At 43.6% G+C, this 20055-nt stretch overlaps 1 protein-coding gene across 9 annotated transcripts in view; it reads left to right on the forward strand.

Moving 5' to 3' along the window:
• The window catches only part of PLAGL1 (PLAG1 like zinc finger 1), a 100156-nt gene that overhangs the window by 73068 nt on the left and 7033 nt on the right, over positions 1 to 20055 (forward strand). For 6 of the 9 annotated variants that reach the window (XM_082405522.1, XM_082405530.1, XM_082405524.1 and 3 more), the window contains 2 exons: positions 882 to 913; positions 5325 to 5394. The gene's annotated coding sequence lies outside the window, so the exon portion shown is untranslated. Of the gene's footprint in view, positions 1 to 881; positions 914 to 5310; positions 5395 to 19295; positions 19458 to 20055 lie in introns of all 9 variants that reach the window. The other 3 variants (XM_082405526.1, XM_082405528.1, XM_082405525.1) reach the window with 2 other exon arrangements.

A 20055-nucleotide genomic window follows, 5' to 3' on the forward strand; every position in this document is an offset into this window, starting at 1 on the left:
CTGCGCTCTGGTTTGCCGAACCTCTATCTGCTTGCTCAGCGCATCCTGACTTCTAAGTTCCCTGTCTGGGGGTTTTCTTCTTGGGCACCATTTAATACCAAATACTCATTTTCCTAATAACCAAAGCAGAGAGCGGGGACAGTCTTGGCACGCCCTGCCTCTGTGATGGGGCACTTGCTCCCCAGATATCTCCTCCTCTCCCGGGTCCGTCTCCCCTCTGGACGCGCCCCACATGCCGGGCAGACTTAGTGGGTGCTTGTGCAGCAGGAAAATGGGGTCCCCTGTTTGCTGATTCTTGTATGTCTGAAACTCTTCCAACCAGAGCTCCCTGTTCCGAAAGTTCTAATCTCGGCATGCTGGCTGATACATCTTGGCTTATCTAGAATCCTCTCTGGTTTTCATCAGGGCCTTCATAAGCCTCATCCGAAGTCTCAGATATTCAGCCACAGAATTTAAATGGAATTTGTTTTGAGGACATGACTGACCTCAAAGTCCAAATCCCTGTAGACATTTGGTGTCACAAGGACCTACCATTACTGCAACATCTTTGAATCAACAAATTTGTCACATTTATACCGTTTCTCCTCCCTGACACCACCCCAGTTTCCAGCACACTCTCATTTCCATCTTCTGGAAACCAACAGTTTCCAGAACTGTTGGAAACAGTTGGTTTCCAAACTGATGGAAACTCTGTCCTGGCAGCTGGTCTGGGAGGCACGTCCAGGCTCAGAAGCGGCGGTGTCCTGGGCCTCAAGATGCTAGCAGCACTGGCCTCTCTTTTCTCTTCCTAGTAGACTTCTGTTTTTTCCTTTGGTTTTTAAGCAATTCAGAGTTTAAGATAAAGGCCTTAAAGATAACTTTCTCTGTCTCTCTCTTTCTAGGTATTTGCATAGGAATCAGAGGCGTTAATCTTGTGAGTAAACTCTTGACATCTGCACTTGTTTCCTTCCTTCCTTCTCTACCTGCCCCCGGGACTAAAGCTCAGGACAGCTGCCAGGTCCCCAGCACCTTTGCAGAGTCCACGCTCCTCTCTGCAAGAGGAGGCGTGGTGGCATTTTTTGAAAAATAATCTGGCTCCCATTGTAGCAGTTGAAGCTAGTCTATAGCACAGATGCACGTGAGTCTGTGATTCTTTGCACCTTACTTAGGCGCCCCTCACAGGTCTGAATCTCATTCCACGGTGTCAAGTATGCAGGAAGTACTCACTTTTGTATTCCCCATTCCGTCAACCTAGAGAGAAATTTCATTGCAGTCATTTTTAGGTGTCTCCCTTTCCCCCATGGAGTGTGCCCTAGAATCTGGAGATTTCCCTGGCACCTGGTAGGTGAGGGCTGGTCTTTGGTATATGACAGTGGGGTAGTGGTCGCTTGAAGCCCTGCCACTCTTGCCCCAGGCCTGGCCTCCCTGAGCACACCCGCAGCTGTCCTCTAGAGGGTTCTGCCCTGTCTTGGGGACAGAGCTGTGCCATGGCCCCTTTTCCTTTCCAGCCCCAGGAGCTGGGGGTGGAGGGGACGGTGTCTTTTTCTCTCCCTCTTACCGCTCTCTCCTTCTTTCAACCCTGAAGTTGGGCAGAGTCTCCTCACTGGGTTTAGCTGTTAAGAAAGACAGACTGCTTCTGCTGTCATCTGGGCTAAAATACAAGGAATTACAAAGCCTGCACCTGTTTTAAATGAGCTAGAAAGGATGTTGGGAGGACAAACGAAGTAAAATTCCAGAGTTGTCCTGCTGCACTGATTTGGAGGCTGTAATGAAGGCAAAACATCACCCAAACACTGGTAACTATGGAAATGAAGAGAAGGAAACAGATTTGAGAGACAATAAGCTCGAAGAATCTGGATAGCTTAGTCAGTGAGTAAAATCTAGTATGCCTCCAGAGTTTCTAACTTTGGAGCAGCTGGGAAGCAACACGGTGAAGAGACTGACTGTTAATAATGTGGACTCTCAAATCCCACACTCTGGATGCAAAGCCCGGCTCAGCTGCTTGCTGATTGTGTGACCGAGGGCAAATTGGCATCACTGCTAAGCCTCAGTTTCCCCATAAGTAAGATGAGGTTGATGCCTCCTCCGCATATGGTTGGTGGTTTGGAGCATTAAGCAAAGTGATTAAAACAACGGCCGTGACCTGGTGAGCATCCAGTACATGTTAGCTCTTATTACATAGTGGTGCCAGTAGCTAAAATCGGTGATGCCGGAGGAGCAAGCCCGGCGGGTTAGCCGTGCGGAGCCCCTGCTTTAGGATAGGTGACCTTCAGGGGCACTGACAATAGCTAGGCTGAGAGGTGCAGGGGGAAGGTAGATGGATTCGCCTGAAATTTGAAAGAAGTTCAGGATTGAAGATAGAGATTTGGGAGGTCTGTGACCCCAAGGAGTAGTTGGAACCTTGGGTGGTGACTGAAGCCCCCCAGGGATTGTGTGAGAAGGTAGAGGGCCAGGTGCCGGGCCCACAGATCTGTTCAAACTCTGAGCGACCGTTTCACAAAACGACTCCACTGTTGTGAAATGAATATGAATGTCCTGTTTACGGCCTCCACCTCAGAGGTATAATCTCAGTCGCGGTGATCCAGCTCCCCGAAGTAAGACTTAGTTGCCCGTAATCTGCCAAGTCGGGTGGGCTCCTTTCCGTCTGGAATTACAGTCCTTAGAAAATAAAAAACTTATCTGGGAGGCTTTTCGAAAACAGGCCCTGCACATCCTCAACCCAGAGGAGTCTTTCGCTGGAAGCCGAGGCAGGCCTCCCGGTGTCAAGGCTTGCCCAGTTCTTTCCCACTCAAATCATTTGAAATAAAAAAGTCAGTCTGAAGAATTTACTTAAGCAAAATCAGGAGTAGCTCCAAGTGAATGAGCTGGAACTGGAGGGAAATCCCTTTGTTCAATTCGGGTTTCAGTGAACGCTCAGCAGGCAGCTAAACCAGTTCATTAACAGAGAGAAAGACGTGTTTCTCAAAGCGGCTCTCAGAAGCTAATGCTTAGAAAAACAGATTGTGACAGCAGAAATGCATTCTAGAAATCATAACGCTCTAGATTCAGGAAACTTTAGTTTTTGTCATCACTGAATAAACAAATCACTTCCACCTAAATATCGCCCCTTTATTTAAGACAATTCCCTCTAACTGATCTGTTTACCGTGCACCAATCCCCGTTCCTAGAAAAATGTGATTTTTCTTGCAACTCTGAAGCTCAGAAACAAGTATATCTAGAAATGTTTAATGTTATTGGGTCATTTTAAAAAACCGTATTCTTTAAAAAAAAAAAAATAATAGAATTGACATATTAAACCCTTTTTTCTGTGATTTTTGAAATCCAAATTCTGACCTGAAAAACAACAGTCTGCAAGTAGCATCCTGTCAAACGTAGATGTGTTATTTTTCCTAACTGCCTCTGCTCTGCTTTATTAAATTGTTGTAGACTGCACATGATTTTTCCCCTGGGGCCACGCATGCTTTCAGGTTCTCTGTTGCATTGTTAACTATTTAAGCATTAGACTGGGGCTGAGATGGCAGGTGGGAAAGGCCGAGGGACTTGATCTCCTCCCTGCCAGAGTTCTCCGCTTTCACTAGTGCTGCTTACATTGAACGGCTTAAGAATAAGCTCCTGTGTGAGCCCTCGGAGGCCAAGGAGTATTGTTGAATTCAGAAAGGAATCTCTTTCTTTTAGTGATAATTTGAATATTTTGACAATGAAGCTAAGCTACTCCACTGCCTGATTTGCGTACTTCATGTCATGTGCGCCCTTTCTAGTGAAGCAGAAGAGAGCCTCTGCCTCTCTGAATTCATAAATTGGCATTGTCCATTGATGAGATGGGTAGGAGCAAAGGAGGAATCATCCAGAAGAATTGTACTCTCTTGCTTTAATGTTTTTTACAGCTCTTAAAAAAAATTAATATAGGCCTTTGGAGACCACCCAATTAAACCACCACGATAAAGGTTGAGTATTTTGAGAAGAGAGATGGACCATGAGGATAATTTGTGAAGTGTTTATGCATGCAAAGCAAGGAATACGTTTAAAACAAATACTCTGGACGATTCAGAGAACCTGCTCACCTCCAGTCTTTTCCCTAAATTGTGGTGGATTATTCTTAAACTTTAGTTATCTGAAAATGGCCTTAATTTTCCTGTTTTTAACTTAATTTTCCTGTTTAATAACTTATGTTATTCAAAATAAATGGTCATAGCCTTTTTGAGCAAATTAAGAGAAGAAAACAGGCGACCAAGTGAATAAATCGCTTAGGTGAGATATAATTGGCTATGTTACATAATAGATTTACCTTTGTACTGGTAAAGAGAATCCCGAAAAGCTTTCCCCCTAAGAGGATCGACTGGTTAGAATAGTCTTAGTTGGAAGAAGCCAACTTTTATAATTGATTGGTGAACAGAGGTACCCGTTTCCACATGCTCACCAGGGATCAGTGGTACGAAGCTGGCTGTAGACCTTTCTGGAGACTTGGTGAATACATAAGTTCCCAGGGCCTCAGCGATGCTGTCAGTCAGTGTTAGTTTGTACTGTGGCCTAGGAATCTGTATTTTTAAAAGATTGCCCTGGTAATTCTAACGTATAGCCAGGTTTGGTAACCGTGGAATTGTATATGCAAATTGGAGACTTCAGCCTTTTCACCCTGCACAGTTGATAAATCTATATGAAGATATGAAGCTTTTTATGTGAAGCTTTTGTTGAAAATGAATGTCTACTGGTTATTGCTGATTTTTTTCAATTCATAATTTGTTTCAGGTTCTGTTATTATATAGATTTGCATACCTGTTTTATGGTATTCTAATACTGTTGATTTTTAAAAAATGCCATTTCCTCTGAGTTCTATTTTGAATATTTTATGTAAGCAATTTCATGGTTTTTTTTTTTTTTTTCTACTTGCAGAAAGCAGGGGAAAACATCAGGGTTTTTCTAATCCAGTTGCAAGTAGGACAAAGGATATAATATAAATACTTAAAGATCTTCTTGGGCAAGATTACATGAGACGTTGAAAACCTTTTAAGTTACAGCATTATGAACTTCAGCACACCTTTTAAATATATCAGATGATCTAAATGTTACAGACTTTTGCCATATGGTGTATCTGAGACATTTTAAAATTAAGGGTGGTGGGTCTGTTGAAGTATTATACTGTAGGATTTTAACATCTGAACTTGATCTATCATCTATTAAAATGCCTAAAAAGCAGGAGAAACTCTCCTCCACACATTAGCAGTTGTGTATGTGTTTGTGCCCTTGGCAGTGAGCAAGCTCAAGTTGCCACGTAAGCGGGGGTGGGGGGCAGGGGGAGTGTTTTCCTAGCTTCGTTCACTTAAGGTGTGCAAGATCTCTTCTTACAGGTTTGAAGCTTCAGGCTCCTGAGAGGTCTCCCCGACTGCCTTGGAGCTGCTGTTTCCTGTCGCCGAGTAGGTACGCAAGCAGTGACCGCTTTTAAAAATTACTTCTGTCTGAGCATGTTTATTAGTAATTGCTTGTAAACACATAGTAAAAGAGGTCAAGGACATGCAGGAGGTTCAAGGCACTTCAAAAAGACTCTGGTAGAGAAGAGCTACATTTCCCCCTCACACTGTGAAATACCTTAGAACAGAATTCTTTTAACCTTTTCTGTTTTAAAAAGCAAATTAGTATCCTCTGTGTTTCCGGAAATCAGATCCTGCAGTTAGCAACTTCTCATATCCTCTGCCTTCCCCACACACAGCCCCTGTAATACCTGCAGATCTCTGGAATTTTCTGCTGACAACGCCAGTCAGTTCAGAAGCTTTAAAGCTGCCCTATCTTCACTCCTCGCTTGTGTACATAAGAAGATGTGTAAAGGTTGCCTCCCATTTGTGGAAGATGTTGACTGATGAGCCTGAGGAAGATGCTGGTCACGTACCAGTTGCACTAGGGAGTCCAGCTACAGCTTTCAAGGCTTTGTTTGGAAATACTGCGGTAAAAGCTACTGCTGAAGTCCTCTGCTGTGTAGACAGCTTAGCCGGGGAGGATGGCAAGGTGGGAGTGGAGAGTGGTTGGTTTAGCTCAGAACATCCGGGTTTGGCCTCTGGTCACCAGTGTCGTCATCAGTCGTGACATTAATGGAAGTTAACACTCTTAGAAGTTAACACTGTGCATTAGGCTTTGCTTAGTACAGTGTATTACCTGCAGTATCTTTTTATTAGTCAGTGCCTGTGGGCAAAGGACTGAGGTGTCTGGACCTCAGTTTCCTCATCTGTTAGATGGGGATAAAGATGCCTTTCTAGCCTATCTCACAGGGCTGTCAGATGGGCATTAGTAGACAAAGTAGCGTGAGAGGACTTTATGAGTTCAACTGAAATGTAATACTGTTTTACTAAAGGTTATTTTGGCTCCATTTGAAATAGAATATTCTTACTAAATAATATTTTGATTTCTTGGCCAGAAATTGAAATTCATCCCAACGTGGCCAGCATGTCTACTAGGAACTGAGGAAGGCACTGGCAGTTCTCATTAGGGGTGTGTGTGTGGGGTGGGAGTGTCTTGCCCTTGTATCTTCGGGTCACTGTATGATTGACATTGGAAGACCGTGTGCGTGACAACCAGTAAGATCCTGGAATGTGACTGCCAGGTATTGGGTGGTGAGTCTGTGGGCTGAAGACAGGTAGGGGGTGGCGAGCACCCCAGGCCCTGTGTGTCTCTGGAGCTTAGCGGGACAAGCTCAGGCAAAAGGGACAGGGCCATCGCCAGGCAAGCCGGGAAGGAAGAACAACGTGGGGCGCCGCTATAGGCTACTGGGAAGGAGCAGCAAGCACGCGGCAGCGGGCAGCCGGGGCTTGTTGTGAGCAAGGTGCCTGGCCTCCAGGGCGGCAGGGGCGCAGAACAGCACGTTGAAGCCCCTGCGGATGGGCTGCGGACGGACCACACCTGTGGACCGCGAGGACAGCTACTTAGAGAGGGTCACATTCCTCCCCATTGAACTGGGTATGACTGTAATGGTTTGTTAAACAAACAAAGAACCTAAAGCTGTGAATGAGGGAGAGAAAAGACTTAAGGTGAAAAGGAGAGGAGGCCCTGCTTGCTAGTGTTCCACTCTTTTTAAGCTCCCCCCACCCCCACCCCCTTCCATGACATTCCTTTCTCCCTTTCAGAGAAGACAGTGCAGTAACTTGGAAAAGTTGCCTTGTCTCTCCAGTGCCATTTCCTTGTAAACTGGAAACAGGATGAAATAAAATGTCTGTCACCTTACCAAGAAAAAAAATGAAAAACTGGGGTCCTCTTAAAGGACTAGTGATAAATATTTTCATATTTCTAACCAAGTATTTCTGGGTGAACAGTTTGCCTGGCATCCTTTGAATTTATTGGATGTGCCGTGGAAAGGCCAAGAGAAGATTCTCAGTCAAGCACTGGATAGTAGCTTTGTCCCGTAAATGACACATGTGGCCGCAGAGGTGGGCAGACCTCTGCTTCTGGAGGAAGGGGTGTGAGCTTTGGAGTGGGCACAGCAATTTCACTTTTCTCTCGGAACTGTGTACACAGTTTATAGTCAAGTGAGTTCCGGATGTTCATCCATTGAAAAAGCTTGGAAAAAAAAAGTGTAAATTGTTTTTTGAAACTGCCAATTACATGTGTCCATTCAGTTAATCAGATTAGGTCTCAGGCCCTCCTTGTGGGAAAAAAAGGAACCATTTAGAGGTTTCAGAACAGTACTTTTAAATCTGCTATTCCCGCAGGGTAATGAAGTTATCCATGGGGGAGGGATTAGTGATTACGTGTAACTTTTTTCTTGTGGACAGCAGTCTGTTGATACAGCGTCCTCACTTTCACTGGCTCCCAGATCCCCCCCGCCTGGCGCGTCGGACCCCTTGTGTTCAGGGCAGTGCCTTCTTTGCAGGCCCGTCTCCTGCTACCCCGCTTCTGCTCACGCCTGCCTTCCAGCCAAACTAGACCCCATGATCCGTGTTGCCCTGTGTTGCTTCATGCCTCTGTGCTTCTACGTGGTCTCCCCTCTGCCTGAAATAGACCTACTCCCTTTTGTCCACCTGGTTCGCTCCTAAACTCAGCCCAAGTAGTCATTATAAAAATTTAGAAAGTACAGATACTCAAAGAGGAAAAACAAAGAAAGTCATCTCTAATTCAGCCCTCTAGCGACCCTTTGCTGACATATTGTTATCTGCACTTTCAGCCCTTTTTCTATTTATTTAGAGAGGTGGTTTTTTTTAGGATGGAACAGTCCACCCAAGTCTTGAGCATCCTTTCCCGATCTCATGTAGCTTTTAAGGTTCCGTCAAGAGATTTTAACTCGGGCGCCTGGCTTCCCATCATCCACGTGACTAGTAAGCTTTTCTTATTTCTTTTCTCAGTGTGAGCCTTTGCCCTCACACACTTCCTGGGAAGGAATCAGGCTTTTCTTTTCCCTAGAATGGTAACCGTATTAGGACAATAGGCCCTGCCGATAATTAGGTAAGTTTTGGTTCCTCTGTGCCCTGCTCTTAGAGTTCCAGGAAAAGAGATCACCGCTGTCAGCTATAGAAACACATCGTAAAGGGCATAAAGGCGAGTAGCCGAGGATTTGTTGGGAGGGGGGAGGGGGATATATTTCCAGCTGTCACAAAGGAGTAGTCCCTGCCGCTGACTTTAATGACTAGGAAATCTTCTCCTAACACCAAAGGCTCTTGTCTGGATTTCGGGTCTGTGCTCCACCCCACCCCCTACCATGCTACCTAGAGTTCATTAACAGTCTTCCTGACACATTCCGTCCCATCTCAGCTTGAGAACCAGTCCTGGGCCTCACGCTTGCCTCTCTGGATGCACATACCCCTTTTGCTTGCTTGTAGACCTTTGTCTGTTTCTTCCTAAATGTTAATATTTAAGAACACCGTGTATGAGGTGGGGCGAGGAGGAGTGGGGAGGATTTAAGACCCTGTAAAGATGTTTCCTTCCCTCCTCTCTGCCTGATGGGTATTATGCCGAGTGACCGGTCCCGTGGAGGTGCTTTGGCCCTGTCTGGGGAGCCCCGAGCTGTGTAAGCCCCCTGCTTCCACTCCATGCAGGTGCGGGAGGGAGTGGTGTCGTAACAGGATGGCTTCAGATGACGCCTCCGTGGTGATGGGGCCTGGCTCCTGGTCAGCGGTCCTCTTTTGCCCGTGGTAGCTTGGTTTCTCTCCGTCTTCTGTGGCTCGTCGAGGCTCATATTCCTGGGCTTCTGCCTTTTCCAGTGCTTCCTGCCATCCCAGTCGAGACAGAGTCTTATGGGCATTCTCGATCTGCTTCTACCTCTTTCTTCTCTCCCCACCTCCATGTGGGCCTGGAGTGGCCAGTCTTGACAAAATCAGTTACGTGTTATCTTTGATGTGCTAAACACAGTATAATAATAAAAGGCTCCCATCTGTTAAAAAAAAAAAAATAAAAGCCCACCTCTTCTCGTAGAGTGGGCAACCAAACAGGATTTTTGAGCTATTAGGATCTTGTTTTGTATTATCACCATCTAGAAATTATTTGGAACATCTTACCAAATTTTTTTAAAATGCAAACTTAATTCTCATTTTGCTTATTTTTATCACCACAGACTTGTCACTACACTACCTCACCTAAGAGGAACTGAGGGAATTGAGGCAGAAGGCTTCTTCTGTCCTTGGAGCCTCCAAGAGGGACATGCCACCACACGCCCGCTTCCATCTGGCTCCACAGTGCAGAGTAGGTCCCCTAAGGGAGGACCAGTCTAGCTGCGGCCTGCTGTAGAGAAAACAAACCCCTCCCCAGCCCAGGCCACCCCACTGTACCAGACCACTTGGGGAGGACAGACACTGGTGATCAAGGTTGATCATGCGCCCTTACTGACGCTCCGAAGCCACCCACATACACAGAGCCCAGAGTAATTTACAAAGTCACTTACAGAAGTCAGATTCAGAATGGTATCCACTTCCCTGCAGCCGAGGGTATTATTCGCTATTATTTAGTCTGGGAGACGACCTCAGGGTCTCCTCCATGTGGAAGTCTCCTGGCTGGCCTGAGTGCCCGTTAGGCACCATTAAATTCAATACGTCTAAAACTGAACTCCGAACTCCTGTGTTTTGCTAGGTTTTTCTTCTGGGGCTTGACATTTCTTTCCCTCTCCACCGTCACTGTCCCTTCTTTCCTTTACCATTTTCTAAGTCCTAATTTAACTACAGTAGTCCCTCCTTATTTGAGATTTCACTTTCCATGGTTTCAGTTACCCACGGTCAACCTCGGTGCAAAAATATTAAATGGAAAATTCCAGAAATAAACAATTCATAAATTTTAAATTGTGCACCATTCTGAGTAGCGTGATGAAATCTCATGCCGGCCTGTTCCATCCTACCCGGGACGTGAGTCATCCCTTCATCCAGCATATCCTGCCTGTTGGTCACTTAGTAGCTGGCTCAGTTATCAGACCCACTGTCGGTATCACAGTGCATGTGTTCAGATAACCCTTATTTTACTTAATAAGCACAGGAGTGGTGATGCCGTCAATTTGGATGAGCCAAGGAGAAGCCGTAAAGTGCTTCCTTTAAGCGAAAAGATGAAACTTACCAACTTAATAAAGAGAAAATCATATGTTGAGGTTGCTAAGATCTACAGTAAGAAGGAATCCTCTATCTGTGAAATTGTGCAGAAGGAAAGAGAATTTTGTGCTAGTTTTGCTGTCTCACCTCAAACCGCAAATGTTACGGCCACGGTTCATAATAAGCGCTTAGTTGAGGCACGGAAAAGGCACTAAATTTGTACAATAAGATATTTTGGAAAAAAAGTATTTTGAGAGAGAGAGAAACCACATTCATATAACTTTCATTACAGTGTTTGTAATAATTGTTCCATTTTGTTCTTGTTGTTAATCTCTGGCTGTGCCTAATTTCTAAGTTAAACTTTATCATAAGTATGCATGTATAGGAAAAGACATAGCATATGTACAGTTTGGTAATATCTGTGGTTTCAGGCATCCACTGGGGGTCTTGGATCATATTCCCTGTGGATAAGGGGGGCCTACTGCAGTGGATTCCTGTTGCCTGGCTCCCCTAGTCACTGGTCCTGGGATTCCCTGCCCCTTGTAGTTTGGCTCCTCTTGGTCTTCTGTGGCTCTTTGAGGCTTAGATGCCTGTGCTTATTATGCCTTTTCCATCACTCAACAGGAATGCCTCCTATTCCTGTTGAGACAGTGTTTTGTTGGCATTTTTCTACCTGTTTCTACTTTTCTCCCCACCTCACTCTACCTCCACATAAACCCAGAGTTAGTGGCTACCCTTGACTAAATATGTTAGTCAGCCCGCTAAAATACTACAACAAAAAGCCCACCTTCTCCTAGTGCAATAGAGCAATACATCACTGGCACTTTATGATTTGGTCTGTGTCTCTCCAGCCTGTTTGTTCATGGTACCCCCATGTTTACATCCATATCCAGTCATACTGAAGTACTTATTTTCAAGTACCCTGTGTTGATTCATTCCCTTGGCCTGCAATAGACCACCTCCCCCTTGAACACCAGGTAAACTTGCTGGCTCAGCTTTAACGTTGGCTTCTCCATGAAACCTCTCCTGATCTCCCAAGCAAGAGATAACTGTTCCTTCAACAACCATATTTCTTATCCATCTTGAGTTTCAATGATTGTTTTCAATTTTTTTCATGCATAAGTCTTTATAGAGCAATTTAATTGCATCATATCTTAGTTCTTAAGAGCATCTTAGAATGTACACGTCCTGACTCCAGGCTTGTATACTACCTCTCTCCCTTCCACTGAGCATTACTTGGTTTCGCCTGACTTTCTAATTTTTGCCAATCTAGTTGGGGAGGGGGGTGTTAAGAAATAAAACAAAAAGTGTCAGATGTGGTAAGTGCATGACACAAGGAAAAAAAAAAAAGAGGCAGGGAATGGAGGCATAAGGAGTGCCAGGGATAGGGGTGGGGATTAAATAAATTAACCAGGATTGAAGTTTTGCCAGTCAAGAAGGGGGAAGGCCCACAGAGTAAAATGTACATGGGAAGTGATTTTAATGATGGACCAAGAGATCTAACCTGGATAAAACTGTACATATTTTCATTTGTTTATTGGCTGCTTGGGTTTCCCCTTCTGTGAAATATCTTTTTATTTTTTTTGTTCTTGCTTAAAGGTTTAAAGGTTTTAAAGGTTTAAAGTTTTGTTTTAAACATTAAGCCTGTAATCTGTCTGGAATTAATTTCCTATATGATGTATGGTAGGAATCCAGTTTCCTTATTTTCCATATGGATAACCAATTATTAAGTAGTCCATTCTTTCCCCAATGATTGCAGTGCCAGCCCTGTCGTATATTAAGTTTCCATACAAAAGTGGGTCTGTTTCTCGGCTACTCATTCTTCTCCATTGGTCCACTTGTCTAATCCTGTGCCTATATCATACTGCCTTAATTACTGTAGCTTTTTTTCAAAAAAGTTTTTATCTGTTATCTTTTACCTTTTCTTCTTTGGTCTGTTTGTATGATGATGAGAATGAGCCAGTTGAGTGGAGAAAGTCCTGACTATTCTTGACTTTTCCTCTTCCATATAAAATTTTAGAATGATCTTGTCAAGTTCCAACAAAGAACCTTGTTGAATTTTTATTAGAACTTCAGTGAATCAGTATATTGATATGAAGAGAGCTGACAATATTACAGTAATTCTATCTGTATTTCCCTATTCATGAACATGGTATATTTCTCCATTTATTTAGGTTTTCTTTTGTCTTTTAGTATAGTTTTGTAGTTTCTCCATAAATATCTTATTTGTCTTTGGTTAGATTTATTCCTAGATATCTTTGCTTTGTGGCTAATTAATTTTAAATTATATTTCTGTTTGCTGGCATTTAAAAATGCAGTTGATTTTGTATTTTGATTTTTGTAACCAAATACCTTGTCAGACTTTCTAATTCTCATATTCTATGTGTGGATTCTTTGGAGTTTTCTATATAGTCATCTGTGAATGGCAAAAGATTTATTCCATTCCAGTTTTGTCTTTTTATTGCTTTATTGTTTCGACCACAACTTCTAGTACAAATGTTTAACAAGGAACAGTGATAATAGGCACCTTTTTCATACGACAAAGATAGTAAACTGTTTCATTAACTTAAAAATTATCTCCTCTTTCCTGTTTCTTAGTCTAATGATGCACATTTTAACAATTTAACCTATGGATGGTCTACTGTTAATTAGTCTCTGGGTTATAAAATGTTGCTTCATGGTGCTAATCACTAGTGAGCATTAGGACTAACAAAAATGTAAAAATAGCACGTACCCTCAAAAGAAGCCACATTGGCAAACATAAAGGTGCCTAAGAGTCATCAGGGGAGTTTATTAAAATTGCGGATTCTCAGGTGCTCCCCCAGCAAGTTTGACTCAAATGCCTGCCCCTGGGGTCTTGCACTTGTCACTGTCCTTGTTGTTGTTTGTTGTTTTCTTTTTTTAAAATCCGTTTCCTTTAGGGATATCTCTATTCTCTGTTGGATATTAATGATAGTTGTTTCTGAAGTTTTCTCCATACAGTCTTTTTTCTTCTTCATTATCCTAGCTGCTTTTTTCTGTTTGTTCTGTGTCGGTTTTTCCTAATAGATGCTTGCTTCTGATTTCTGGTGATCCTTGGAGGCCTACTGACTTGTGAGTGGAGCCATAGAAAAGCTGATGGAAGCTTTGTGTACTTAGATAGGGCTTGTCAACAAGGGCTTCGTTGTAGGGGAATATGGGTAAACCCTTCAGGACTGCCATTTGTCCTTGTCGTTAGCTCTTTTCTCTTGGGCTAGTCAGCTTTCCCAGAGAAGATTCTTTCAGTCTCCTGTCCTGGAGAGTATAATAGGCCTGGTTGCCTTTGTTCTGATAGGCAAATAGGGGAAGTATGCAAACTTCTACTTAATTCACCCTGTTTCAGCATAGTACCCCCTTCTCATACCCTCTTTCGGGAGGGGGTCAGAGGGCTGAATGCACTGACAGACTTTAAACCACTCTTTCTGTTACTATACCCACTCTTATCCCCACTTCCAGAAGTACCTAGTGCCCAACTTTGAGACTTTTGATGGGTTCTGCAGGGCGAATCAGGTTGCTTCATAGCTTTTCATTACTGGCTTAGAATTCCGCTTTCTTAGGACGGCTAAGTCAGTTACTGCTTGTTTACCTGCTTTCCAGCTTCCAAAAGTTTGTTGCAGTTTTCTCCTTTCCTGTTATCTTAGGCTGTGTTTTTGAAAAAAAATATCTCATTAATACTGTTTTAGTAGAGTTTCAGGAGAGACTGGGGCTACATACTTTTATTCAATTTGCCATCTTTAACTAGATATTACTCATACTGTTTGTGAATAGAAGGTTAGCACCCCGTCCTTCTTCATTTTTTCTAAGTCTAATGCATAGATTTGATGTTCTAAAGCTGTGGTGTAATTTTCTCTCTAGATATTAGGTAAACAGTTCACTTTGGCTTTCTTGCTTATCTTCAGCCTTGTTTCTAAGAAAATAAGAGCTTAGTCACTGGGTTAACAAAATTAAGCCTCTCAAGGTGACAGTTTAGAAGAGTCAGTAGGCTGCAAACCTGATTGCTTGGCAGGCGGGGGAGGCAGGGGCTTGCTGTGCATGGCGCCCCCCAGAGCAGAACCGGGGGCGGGCAGCCAATGCTTCCCACCACTGGAAGCAAATTGTTTCAAACATATTAAAGTGGAGATGTCTACCCGGTGTTGAATAAATAGTTCTGGAGGGAACACAGAAGAACCCTTTGTGGAAGCAGTTTCTCACCAAACCAATCTTCCCTTTCTAATTGAGCCGTGGTTTTCAGTGCTCTGTTTTATCTCCACCATGACCACCTTAGCCCAAGCCCCTGCGGGCTCACCTGGACTGTTCCAGTCACTTTCTTGATGGGCTCCCCGTTTCACCATCTCACCATGTGGAAAAGGAGCTCATTCCTCTGCCTGGGAGTGACAAGGAAAGTAGGACTTGGCCAGGTAGACAAGGGGTGGCAGGATAGCCCAGGAAGGAGCATAGCATAGTGTGGAAAACACAGAAGCGTGAGAGAAGGTGGCACGTTAAGGAGATACCAAGTAGATGGATCTGCAGCTCTGGTTGCCTTTGGGCCACTGTGGGAGAGAGGTCTGCAGACATAGTGGGGTGACAGGCTTTGGGGATCTAGCCTGAGAGTTCATCCTAGGCAAGAGCCTTCTTCCAAGTGGTATGTCAGCTCAGGTGTTACGGATTTTAATGATAGCATCTTAGTACTTTATTGAGGATACATACACACACACTTTAATAAAAGATTTTTAAAGATGCTGACAAATGAATCCCTATGATTTTGAGGGCAGCCTTCCCTCTAGTCAAAAGGTAGGCCTGTCTTAGATGATAGGATCTATTACATTATCATCGGTACCCACGTTTGAAACGAAATTTGTACAAGTTGTTTATTGCTTGAATTTCCAAAGAAAATTATAGACCCCCTCCCTTTTTTTTTTTACTTTAACCTGATAAAATGCAGTGACTGAGGCACAAAATATATGGTCCATCACTTAGGAAATATCAGTGACTTTGTGAAAAGTGAAACTGAATTGATAGCACTGAGAGGGATTTTCCCTTTTTTCATCTAAGTCAGTGTCCTTTAACCTGTTTAAATCTAGAGCCCCTTAGAAAATCTGAAGAAAGCTATGGTCCCTCTCAAGAACTCTAATACACATGCCTCCTAATTTTGCACAAAATTTTTGTGAATTCTCAGCCATGGGCCCCGCTTATGAACCCCTGTTCTCAGTTAAGGCCGAGAACCCAGCCACAGCTATCTGGTAGGGTACTCATCAAGCTTCACATCTGTAATCCTCAACCAAGTTACTAGCCCAGCCCCAAGAGCTCCCCTTTTGCTGATGAGACATATAATGAGCCCCAACTCTTCTAACACCGTACTTGCTCAGATACAACACCTAACAAGTTTTACAATGCATGTGCATAATGAAAAACAAGCAGTAGCAACCACCTGGAGGTTCTGGGTATCTTCTTCCTCCAGCTGATGTTTCTGGATGGTTTTTTTCATAGATGATAGAGACTTGCTATCAGAGTCCTTCAAATATTGAGGGGAGCACCCTCTCTAGAAGCCTCCTGGAGCCAAATAAACAATGCATTTCCACCTGCCCTGCTCCATGATTGGCTCTTTCATATTTTGTGAGTGTTAGAAGAAACAGAACCTTATTAGAGGCCCTTTTAAAATTGGCCTTAACACATTTATATAAAAACAATCCCAGGTTTCAGGACTAGGAGAGAAAAACACTAGGAGAGAAGGTTTGGAGTAGAACCTTCTTGCCCACAAGGAGTGATGAGTGGAGTCAAGAAAAGAACTTAGGAGTACCCATGTTGGAAGACTAAAAATGGAAATACAGTTTCCTCTCAGAAATGGGCCTTGCATCGTGTCACTGGGGACAATGGAAATAGAAGCCAGAAGTCATGGTTTATTTTGAGAATGTTGTAAAACATTTGTCTCCCATTAGCTGATTGTGTTACGCAGCATTGGGGACGTCCTGGAACTACACTTGTGCCCTGACCTCTCCCTCCGCCGTCGTATACCATCAGCCCTCAGGGAACACAGTCCTTCCTGGCTGTTGCCATATATATATGTTCTTATTCCAATCTGATGCTCTCTCATCCCCAAAATAATCAGCATGAACAGAATGGAGCAGATGGCACAAGCCTTCTTTGGCATACTGGCAGATCTGTATCACTCACTCAGTATTTTTAGAATCAAGGGGATTGAAAATTATGTCCTGAGATGTTTTGGGGGAAGACTTACTATCTTTCCAGGGTGACAGGTGTTGAAATATTACCGTATTTAAGGCTCAAATGCAATCTGTATGTCAGGTTACAGAACTGACTGATTATCATCAGGACCATCCCTTTGTTAGTTCTCGGTTAGGATTGTTGGAGGTTTGCCAAATAATAGAAAGTTAATCACAAGTCTGTTTTAAGGGTGTGGCCAGAAAGCTCATCAGGTTTCAACCAAAGATTGGAATCAGCAGCAGCCAGCCAGTACTGGTCAAGTACGTGGTGATGGGAGATGCTGTATTATCCACACGGTCTATTTTTTAAAAATAGCTGGGCTTTGATCCTCAGCCACAATGAATTTATAATCTGTTGGGGAGACTATGTTTATAATAGTTTGTGATTATATCATGAAAACAGTGCAAATAATTTATATTTGAAGATCCATATTAATGAAATAGAGTTATGGTGAATGAAATGTTATAACTATTGGTGAATTTGAGTTCATCATTAAAAAAAGCCTTCCTGAAGAATGTTTACTATTATAAATGAATTCAGTTCAACATTCGAGGACCAATTTTGCACTTAGGGTTGGACTAGGTGTATTTAACACAGAGACCGAAACTCAAGAAAGATAAAAGTCTTGGCAAAGACATTAATGCAATAAGTTTAATAAGTATAAAAATAAGCGCTTAAGTGACTTAATGTTTTGTTGTTGTTGTTGTTCTTTGCAAGTTTAATGGGGAAAGAGTTGGAGGAAATGCCTCACATTTAAATACAGTATGGCCATGTCTAAAACGCCTTGATTATATACCCACCATCTTTGAAGGCCTGAGGGAAAGGTAATGAGGTCTACAGCTTGTTGGACTTCTGAATCTAGGGAAGTGGCTGGAAAGTGCATCTGGGAAAACTTTATTCAATGCTAAAGGCAGGTACTTTTTTCTTGAATAAATCTTATTTTTCCTTTGTATGCTTGGTGCGTTGGTGAGCAATCAAAGTTGATATCTGTTGAGAAACAAAGAGCTCAGGCCAGTTTTTACTTGCAACCTCTTACGTCCTGTGTGTGTTGAGCATGTGTATTATCCAGGCTACTGGCTCCTCCCACTATGAGTAACGGATGGTGAAGCATACATAGCAGAGAACGTGTGTCTCTTTTCTATTATATCCATAGTTGAGTGGTTAGAACCATGTGCCAGTTTGCAGCTGATGGTTTCTGCTTTTAATCCCAGGGTTTATAAATACTACCATGTAGTTGTATGGTGTGTTCTTAGATTACCGAGTGCTTTCAGATCCATCTTGTTTCAGTTGGTTGTCCCTACCAGCTCATTTACATGCATCAGATAGATAACACAAACTGAAACTCAGGACAGCTAACAAAGGGGTGAGCTGGAATTTGAAGTAGGGAATCTTTCTAGTGTATTCATAAAACAAATGACGGGATCTACATAAATACCTTCTGTGCTTCAGGGAAACGCCTGAGGGCAGATGAGCAGCCTAGCTGTGCCTGAAGGAAAGGGTAGCCTTGCCTTCATCTCTTTTGACAGTGAAACTGAGAGTGCCTGTGCCTTCCAGTACAGCAGCCACTAGCCTCCTGTAGCTACTTAAATAAAATAAAAATTTCAGTTTCTCAGTATCACATTTTGAGTGTTCAATAGCCATCCATTTCCATCACAGAAAGTTCTGTTGGACACTGGTCATCTGTCATAAAGCAGGAGTTGGGGAGAATGAATTTAAAGTATACATGCAGGGGATTGGTGTAGGTGAGAAGCCAGACCAGCTCCTGCTCCTGAGTGACTAGCGCTGTTTTGAGTTCAGCTATAAAGAGAGCAAGAAAAAAATGCATTTCAAACTTCGTATTGTGTGTACATTTTAATCTCTTAAAATAGACCTGGAAAAAACACAGCAATTTCAAGTGAATGAGTATATTTAATGATGATGATAAATTCTATGCCTTTATAGCTGGGCCAGTATTATAGCCAGACTTAGGCTGGATGAGAAGTAGGACACACCATGAGTCCTGGCAGCAAAATCTCGGCCACACAGGCTAGAATTCCTGGAAGGAATCACTTTGTGGCCAGGGTGGCTGGGATGCCTCAGGCCGGGCGGCGAGGTGAACCGGCAGACGGACGGTGCAGGACAAGGAGCTGGGGGAGAGGGCTTTGGACAGAGCTGGGACGGGGGCTCAGTTCAAGTCACACTTGGTCACAGAGAAATAAGCTCTGTGTGTGTTGCCATCAGAAAGGAGGTTTGGTGCCAAGATGCTAGCTGAGAACGCCGGTGTCCCCGGCTTTGGATCAGTGCTTGAAGCGTCAGGTCAAAGTGCAGACGTCAGCTCTGAAGGTTCCAAGCAGGTGGGGCAGGATGGTGAGGGGGTGTCTGTCTGGTGCTGGCTCCTTGTGAGCTCTGACCAGACACTGAAAACATCCGAGCTAGTTGATGCGGAACACAAGAAGTTTCCTGCAAGTTTTGCCCCTTAAAAAAGGAATGTGTTTGTCTATTGGTTGCATGTGCTAGGTGCTGATATGTTTAAAGATGCTTGAACTATTATTATCGTAAAATTTCATCTAGCTAGACTCCAGCTTTCTGATCTGAAAGTAACTACAAAGGTAAGTAAAAATTAACTTTTAACAGTAAAGAGCAGCTCTCAAAGAGTTGGCAGTACATGAATGACTGCAGGGAACAGACGCCTTGACGACCTGCTGTGATGGGTCAGGTTGCTGAGGGTGCCCTGCTCACCTGACAAAGCTCAGAAAACGCTGGCCTGGGTACGAAAGCTACTCCAGTGAGTTTCATGTAAGCACACAGTACGCTCTTTTATTCTTTTTGTAATCTTGGCACTTGAAAGGTCATGTCCTTTGCCCGAGGATTAACTCCATCTACAATAGCACGGATTTCTAGGTGGCCAGGGTTTTACTGTGTTGTTCACGATGCTGCTTTGGACTCGTAAGGCTTCCAGATGATGGTCTGTTGGTAGAAGAAGAGCCTGGATTTGGGTGATCTGCCTGGGTTGGAAGGGTGGTAATAACTGGGATTGGAGGCAGGTTGAGGCGGCAAGCCCACCTCCTAGGAGTGGCCTTCCAACAGGTAGCTGGTCCCCCAGGCTGGGGCTGGGGAATGAGGAAACGTCCCCAGAAACGAATGGGGAAAAGAAGAGTAGAACAGTTTCCTGGAGGTTGGTGCCTGTACATCTAAATGTGCTCTGAGCTCTGCCCGAGCTGTCCCTTTGTCTCCGTGGGAATCTTGTCTCCCCTCTAAAGGCACCACATCAGTGAACTAAACTAGCTTTATTCCCACTTTGTCTACATCGTAGACTTGAGTCCTGCACGGTAACCTCACAAATTAACTTATATGTATACAAGTTATTTCGGCTCATCCCCTGGAAGTTTAGACA

This window comes from Balaenoptera borealis (genome assembly GCF_965194805.1).
Source record: "Balaenoptera borealis genome assembly, chromosome: 9".
NCBI classification, from domain to species: Eukaryota; Metazoa; Chordata; class Mammalia; order Artiodactyla; family Balaenopteridae; genus Balaenoptera; species Balaenoptera borealis.